This window comes from Zea mays, chromosome 7 (assembly GCF_902167145.1).
Source record: "Zea mays cultivar B73 chromosome 7, Zm-B73-REFERENCE-NAM-5.0, whole genome shotgun sequence".
Taxonomy (NCBI): domain Eukaryota; kingdom Viridiplantae; phylum Streptophyta; class Magnoliopsida; order Poales; family Poaceae; genus Zea; species Zea mays.
In genome coordinates, this window is record NC_050102.1 from 95,545,091 (window position 1) to 95,553,738 (window position 8,648).

Consider the following 8,648-nt stretch of genomic DNA (forward strand, 5'->3'; position numbering starts at 1 on the left):
CCAAGGGTACCGCCCAGACACCGACGCCTTGGCCGAACTCTCACTCTGCAAGCAGCTGGAAAAAGAAACTCTGCGGGAGTATTACCGCAAGTTTCTAACACTCAAGTCACAGCTGCCCTCAGTTGATGACCAGATCGCCATCCACTACGCCATCAGTGGCCTTCGCGTCGGCGTCCTTTACAGCCACTGCATCAGGGACCCGCCCAAGACCCTCCAGGAATTATATCAGCTCTTTGAAAAATATGCCAAATCTGAAGAGCTCCACCAGCGCAAGGTTGAGTCTCAGCGGAAACCCAAAGATGCTCCACAGTCCAGCCGCACGTGGACGAGGACTCCGCAGCCAGACTCCGGTCGAGACGGTCGCAATCAGCAGCAAGTGCACAACATCGCCAACCAGCACCCCGCTGCTGACGCCCCTCGCCGCTAGGAGTATCCCCCCAGGGCCGCAGAAACAGAACTCGCGGTAGGGGTCGGGGGCGTGCGCAGCCGCCGCGCCGATTCTACTGTCTTTTTCATGGCGAAGACTGCGCCCACCAAACCAGAGACTGCCCAGAAACGAAGGCCACCAAAGACAGGATGGCACGGGCGCAGCCAGCCGACAACCCCAGAGTTGTCGCACACACTTATAAGCAACCCCCTCCACCATACATCCACGCCCCCGCCCCGCATCCACCGCACCACGCATACCAACACCACCAGGAAGTACAAATCGTACATCCCCCACCCCCACCCCCACACCAGCAACATCAGAACATCCCCCACCCCAACGCCCCAAAACAAGAAGACTTCGCCGATCAGCCGTATCGCGGAGTCATTCATATGATCATCGGGGGGTCCAGCACCGACTTCGACACTAAGCGGCAGAAGCGGGACCACTACCGCAGCATCAACCACGTCGCCATCACCGGCCTAGTCGTGCAGACGAAGTGGTCCCACGTACCGCTAACCTTCGACGCACGAGACGTCGACCTGCGCAGCGCCCCCCACATCGACGCCATGGTTTTCAGCTGCAGCGTGGCAGGCTGGGACCTGCACAAAGTCCTAGTCGACAATGGCAGTCAAGCAGACATCATTTTCCTCCATGCCTTCGACCGCATGGGCATAAGCCACAGCTTGCTCAAGCCTTCGGACAACCCATTGTATGGTTTCGGCGGCAAGGGCACTTTTCCTATCGGGAAGATAGAGCTGCCTCTCTCCTTCGGTGTAGCACCCATTGCCCAAAGTGAGCAAATAACCATTGATATCGTCGATATGGTGTATCCGTACAACGCCATCATGGGCCGGGGCTTTATCAACAAGTTTGAGGCAGCCATTCACGGACTGTACCTGTGCATGAAGATACCAGGTCCGTTAGGCGCCATTACGGTCTACGGCAATCAACAGACTGCACGCAACATAGAGCGGGACTTCGTCCCCGGACAAAGAAATGTGCACTGCCTCACGGCCCAGCGCGAGGTCCCTGCGTCCGTCAGCCCAACCGACAAAGAGCACGACAAGGCACAGCTGCAGAGCAACGACGGGACCAAGACTGTTCCCCTCGACCAGGCCACGCCCAAGCAGACAGTCACTATCAGCGAAGACCTCACTTCGCACGAAGAGGAGAAACTCCTCTGCTGCTTGTCCAAGAACAAAGACGTCTTCGCCTGGTCAGCCCTCGACCTGGTCGGGGTCAGCCGATCCATAATTGAGCACAGCTTGGGAATCGACCCTTCGGTGAGACCAAAAAAACAGCGGCTTCGCAAAATGTCCGACGAGAAGACAGAGGCCGCCAAGGCAGAGGTACACCGCCTCCTGGAAGCCAAATTTATCGAGCCAGTGGCTTACCCCACGTGGCTCTCCAACGTTGTGATGGTGCAGAAAAAGAGCGGCAAGTGGCGAATGTGCATCGACTTCACCAGTCTCAACAAGGCCTGCCCAAAGGACAACTTCCTGTTGCCGCGGATCGACAAAATAGTCGATAGAGCGGCCAGATGCGAAGTCATGTCACTCCTTGACTGCTTCTCCGGTTACCACCAAATATACATGAAGGAGGAAGACAAGGCTAGCACCAGCTTTATAACACCCTTCGGCACATATTGCTTCATCAGAATGTCGGAGGGACTCAAGAACGCCAGGTCCACTTTCTCCCGGCTTACCAAAACAGTGCTCGAGGGGCAAGTTGGCAGAAATATATTCACATATGTGGACGACATCGTCGTCGCCAGCAGGAGCAAGGAGGACCATCTCTCTGACCTCGCCGAGACATTCGCGAACATGCGAGACGCACGACTTCGCCTAAACCCGGAAAAGTGCGTCTTCGGCGTTCGCCAAGGAAAAATATTGGGCTACCTGGTATCACACCGCGGCATCGAGGCCAACCCAACCAAAATTCAGGCCATCATCAACATGACGCCTCCGCAGTCCGCTAGAGACGTCCAGTGCCTGACGGGCAGGTTGGCCGCCCTCAACAGATTCATCTCCAAATTTGCTGAGCGAAGTCTCCCTTTCCTCAAAACTCTCCCTGGCGCAAAAGACTTCGCTTGGGGACCAGAGCAGGCATCGGCCTTTGCCTCATTAAAAGAGTACCTATCGGAGTTGACAGTCCTTACAAGCCCCGACTCTTCGCTACCCCTGTTGCTCTATGTTGCGGCTTCACCACATGCGGTCAGCGCGGCACTGGTGCAGGAGCAGACAGTTGACGGCGTGATCAGGCAGTGCCCAGTCTATTACGTCTCCGAAGTGCTAGCACCATCCAAATGTAACATGACAGAACTGGAGAAGATTGCCTATGCAGTTGTTATGTCTTCGCGCAAATTGCGCCATTATTTTGAAGCATTCAAGGTCCGAGTCACCTCAGACAGGGGACTAGGTGAATTGTTCCGAAACTCGGAGGCATTGGTCAGGATTGCCAAGTGGGCGGCCGAGCTATCCGGCGACCACATCAATTTCGAGCCCAGGACAGCCATCAAATCACAAGTCCTGGCAGACTTCGTCGTAGACTGGACTGGGCCAATAACACAGCCGGACCCGTCCGCAGAGAAGGTTTGGACGATTCACTACGACGGCGCATGGTGCCACGCGGGGGCAGGCGCCGTTGCAGTCAGCACCTCACCCACCGGCATTAAGAGCACTGCCCTTTGCCCTGGGCACCACGGCAGCCGCCGCGGTCACCACGGCAGGCGCAACAACAAGTTGGCCTTCGTCCGACCCTGCGACGTATCAACAGATTAAAAAAAACTCGAGCCAACGACTTACCAACAAGATAATCTTCCACACTAATGTCGGTGGCGAAGTCGGCGACGCGCTTGCCCGGCGGTGGCAACTCTCGGGCCGCCTTCGCAGCCTCCGGCACCCTGCTGGACACAGGGGCGGCCTTCACAGACTTGGAACCACCGGCGGTAGCCGCCTTCGCAGCCTCCGGCGCCCTGCTGGATGCAGGGACGACCGACTTTGCCGCCAGCGGCGGCTGGCTTCCGCCGGGGGCAGCAGCCTTCGTAGCCCCCCGCGACCTCTTCGGCCTGGCCTCATGAAGCCTGACGACCGCCTGACGCTTCTGCGCAGACCCCTGACGATCCTTGTCCATCACTGCCGACACAACAGCAGCAATATTCCGCCCGTAAGGAAACACTTTCCAATCACGAACCATGCGAGATGTAAAAAAGTCTTCGCCGGCCGCGCGGGGGATAGGAACATTCTTAGGCCACCAACCCCCGGTAACCCTCAGCAACCGCGCCGAAGACTCCCAGAGCTCGGGCGAAGACATCCTTCCCCCCGGGGCCGCGCATGTCCTCATCAATTCCCTAGCAAAACCATCAGAAACCCCCAGTCCTCCCATAGCAATACCTAGTTTCCTCTTCTTAGAGGACAGGGCGGCCGCCGGCGCGGGGTCGTCTCCAGTCTCTACCACCGGTTTCTTCCCGCGACGATCCACATCGTCTTGGCCGGGATAACCGCCATACAGCAGACGGTTCAACTCGAACACCCTGTTCAAGCGGTCATTAGACCCGCGAATATCCCAGCTACGCTGGCCCTCTGTCTTCGGCACGTACGGACCGACGATCCGCACCGCCCCATCCTCCACCTCACGCACAAAGGCGGCCGGATCGCGGCTATGCAGATCCAGCGCGAAGGCGGGACTTCGCACCAGCTTCCCACCATGGGAAGGCATCTGGCGAGGGCATACTTCGCCCAACGCCCAGCCATGCGCCAAAGGCCATACCCCGTACGCCACAAACTCCTCAACCAAATCGCGCCCGCTGCTCAGGCCGGCGACGCACCGAAGGGCCCCTTCGTCTGCATCCTCCTCCGCCACTTCAAACGGCGGGTATGCTGAGTAATAATGTGAGCACATCTCGGACACGGGGAGCCCCGGATGGTCTTCGACTGTGCCCTCCGCGACGTAGAACCAAAATTCATGCTAGTTGCCCCACTTGTTGCGGGCGCAAGGAACCAACTCAACTACCTCCATCGAGGTCTTGCCGGTCTTTGGCGTAAATGTACAGGACCCAAACTGGGCAACTTCATTTCTGATCATCCTCTTCTGCCAGTGCAGGCAATAGTACTTCACGAAGACTTCGACTGATGGTTGTCCGCCGTACGAAGTCGTCGCCCAGACATACTTCGACAGAGCCACCACGGCATTCGGAGTCAGCTGATGGATCTGAACATTAAATCTGCGCAAGACTTCTCCCACAAATCGGTGCGCAGGCAGGCGAAGACCAGCGGCAAAGAACGCCTCGAACACAACCAACTCGCCTTCCGGCTCGAGGACCTCCTCCGTCCCCGGGACACGAGCGACTCTGCCGCCAATGTAACCAAGCTGCTGCATATCTTGCACGCGGACCGAGGACATCAGCGACACACCGAAATCCACTGTATCGCCGGCGCGCAACTCCTCCGCCGCCACAGTGCTCAACGTCTCCTCAGACGACGCGTCGGCTGGCGGCGTAGCGGCAGCAGAAGAAGAAGAGGTCGGCATCGCTACGTACCGTCGGCGGCGGCGGGCGGTCTGCTTCACTCGGGCCAGATCTCCGGCGAACAAGAGCAAGGAGGGCGGACGAGCAGCAAGAAGGTGGAAAAGATAGCTAGGGTTTTCACGGAGCGCGGAAAGATAAAGTTCAAAACGCGCCGCCCCCCGCCCCCTTTTATACACAGGGCGCGGCGCTTCGGGAAACCCGCAGTCCAACAGTACGGTGTCAATCAACGGTCATGTAAAAAACCCCCGCGGAACCACTTCGAGCGAGGGCAGCGTCTCCGCCATCTAGCGACGTCTTCGGCACTAGATGACATAGTCGAACTGGTCCCTCGGAGGGCAAATGTTGGAGCGAAGGCGAAGACGCCACCTTTCGCTCGATGCCTTCGCCGCAATCGTTGGACCAACGGAGACAAGACAATGGACAGGCTCACCCTCCGTCCCATACATCATCGGACGAATACCTGTGACGAGGTCGTCCCATCTTGCGACCTCGTCCGGCATGGAGGCCCACGTGTGATCCGGCCCATTGTAACAGGCCCTGCGTGGCCGCTGCTCGTTACGGGCCTAATTTGTAAAGGCATCCCTGTAATTACGGTCTGTAACCCCGCTTTATGGGAATATTCCGGGGATAACCTAGGTGTTTGAGGGCACATGCGTCCTTAACACAGGACGCTGGGCACTCAGATACCTATAAATACCCCCGCACAGTGCCCTTGAGAGGCTAGATTAACATAGCTATTGTCATCTCGTGCGAGAACCCTGTTTACGTCACTACACACCCCCGTTGGATCCCCTTGCACCAGAGAGCAAGTTCCAACAATTTATTGGTAAAAAAAGTTTATTTTGTTATCAGATAGGTCATTTGGCCGAGTAGCAAGGGCTAGTTATTAATAATTGCCGAAATGAGTTAATAATAAACTTAGGGATAAAAAGTTTAATTTATTACCAAATAAGTCATTTGGCCTCGTAATTAATGACCAGTCACAAAATAACTACCAACGTGGGATAATAATAATTTTAGGAATCAAAATTAGGTTTGTGATTTGTGTCGCATTAATTCGGATCAGCAGGAATTTAATTAAAAATTTAGATTCCAAATTAGTCAAATATAAATTATTCTAAAACTTTTGTAATATGAATTCTAATCAAGCGGAGCAGTAATCCTAAGATAAAAATTGAGAATATTGTTGTGTACGAATTTAAATTGGAGAGAAGAATAGATAATTATTAGGGATATATGGAGATATTATGGGAAAAGAAAGATTTGTTTTTTTTCTTTCTTCTTGGGTGAACGTGCACCTCATCTGGCATTCTCCGGAGACTTTTCTTTCCAGGAGATTTTTTTTTCACGGCTAGCTTATCCTCTCATCCGGCATTCTCACGACACGTAGCTTTCTAGCCGCTCTTCCCATCCGAATCACTCCACGCATGTCTGTAAAAATCTCACCGCTGTTGATCCTCTCGCGAGCTCGGCTTCCAGCTGTGTCCGGTGTTGTCTTCAGCCGCCGCACCTGAAGCAACTCGCCTCTCTGTTCTTCCACGCAGCACCAGACGCACGACTCTCCTCTGTCTTCTCTGTGCCGCCTCCTCGCCGAGCTGCGCGCTGCCAACCGCGCCGGTGAACTCGCCCGGTCCGGCGCACTGCTCGTCTCGGCTCCTTTGGAAATCCTTCGCGAACGTCTCGTCAAGTTGTCAGGCCTGTCTTCGAGTTTGGTGGAGTCCCAAGCTTGCGCGCCGTCGGCCTCTACCTCCTGTGTCCGATCGTCGTCGCCCCTGCTCACTTCATCCAACTGCTCCCTTCATCTCGGCCGAGCTCGACGTCCAGCAAGCCGCCTGCTCGTGTTCCATCTCTTCAACCATCAGCTTCCGTGGAACACACTGGTAGGGGTTCTAATCCCTGAAATTGATGTGGGGTGTGTGTTTAAGCGTGTATGGGGGTGCTCTCTGTGCATCGGATTAGAGGTTAGATGGTTGCCGATAGCTGTTGTCGTCTGGATTTGGCCGGCGGGGAAAAGGGATCACCCTGTGCATCACGTTGAAGAAGAAGGGGCTCTTTGTGTGAAAAAGAGAAGTCTAGGGGGTTTTGTTGAAAAGAGTTTTAGAGTTTTCTTTTATTTCAGGATTTGTACTAGAATTAGAAGTGTTGTAGGAAATTGTAGGAAAATGCTAAAAATACGAAACCAGTTTTTTTAGTTCACAAGAATGAGTACTTATTGATAAAAATATTGGTTAGGTAAAAACTATGATTTTTATGTGTCGTTTCTTTTTTAACATAGGTTACTAATGCTCATTTAATTTCCTGTAATAAATATATCTCCTAAAATCCTGAAAAATTTTATGGGTAATATTTAGGCTTAGATTAGCTTACAGAAAAAAGTTTGATTCAAATTGGAGTATGTTAAGTTAGATAACTAATTTAAGATTTTTAAAAAATGCCTTTTAAAGAAAATATTTAAGTAATTAAGAAAAATCGAATAGTAGTTTAAACTGTTTGTAGTGTTGAGTGAAGTCCATGGACCACTAACACCTAGGTTGGCCCATGACGTGTGTAATTATTTTCAAGGATCTTACGTCCTTCACTTAGCAACTAGAATTTATGGCGGTAACATAGTGCAATTGTACCGGGTAAGGATAGTATGCTTGGGGTTTTATCGTTTAAATTCTTTTTATTGCATCTGTGTCCATTTCATCGTCACATCATGATCATAGCATGCATCTTTACTGTACGTGTAGATCACGTTGTCTGTTGATCAATCACTTGGTGGAGTAATTTTCTAGAGACTGGTCATCACCCTGAAGACTCGTGACATTTTATTTTCTTAGTCTTCGGCTCTTCTCTGCAACAAAGGCAAGTCCCGGTGCATCCACCACTTTCCTTGTTGTTTACAAAACTTTTATCACTTGATATGATGCATTAGGTGATAGGAGTTGCGTGATCAAACAATTGATGCATTACCAACCTTGAGAATTTGAATAATCATTCCTTGATACCTGTTTTATGAAAAACTAGTGCTGCTTAGCCCTACTTAAAGTGATAAGATTTTTATTTGAAATTTATTTTGATTACTGGTTATTGTTATGTATGAATGAATTTGAGTTAGATAATTAATATGAGATTGGGCGGGTGGCTTGCATCGTGAAATGAGTCGGTGTAGTGCTCCGCCTGTTCGATGTAGGCCTGATGAGGTGAGACTTTGCAACTAGCCACATGCTCCGGTAAGCCTGAACTCGGCTATTCTCCGCGCACGGGGCGTGGGAGATGGTGGGAGTAGCGTGTACCATCCTCGCTAGAGGCTGGATGGAGGAGTACTATGCTCCCGGTTAGCGCGGACCGGTTCACGTTGTGGAGGATCTGTGGGAACGGTTGACATATGCAAAGGTTAAGTGCTCCATATGTCGTGTGGTTAGGAATCCCCAGCTGGGTATAATCGGTTCGAATCGTCATTGCTCCTCGGTTATGGAGACTCGACTCACTGACCACTCATCGTAGTTAATAAGTGAAACATGAATTGGCTAAAAGAAAGCTAGATAGAACAAGTGAATGCTCTAGATTAGGAAAATCTAGAATCAGGTAAGAACTTAAATTGATAATTAAAAGATGGCTTAAGGATCCACTATTAGTAAGCGTTTCTGCAAAATAAGTCCTTGATTATTGCTTAGCCTTACCTTGATTCCTAATCAGCCAGCATATCCT

The 8,648-nt window shown here is 52.2% G+C and overlaps 1 long non-coding RNA gene across 1 annotated transcript; it reads left to right on the forward strand.

Annotated features, from left to right (window-relative positions):
* Positions 1-6,173: 6,173 nt before the first annotated feature.
* Positions 6,174-7,803, forward strand: LOC103632589 (uncharacterized). The gene is made up of 2 exons (XR_002263625.3): positions 6,174-6,835; positions 7,688-7,803. It is a non-coding gene; the product is annotated as an uncharacterized lncRNA (long non-coding RNA).
* The last annotated feature ends 845 nt before the right edge of the window (positions 7,804-8,648 follow it).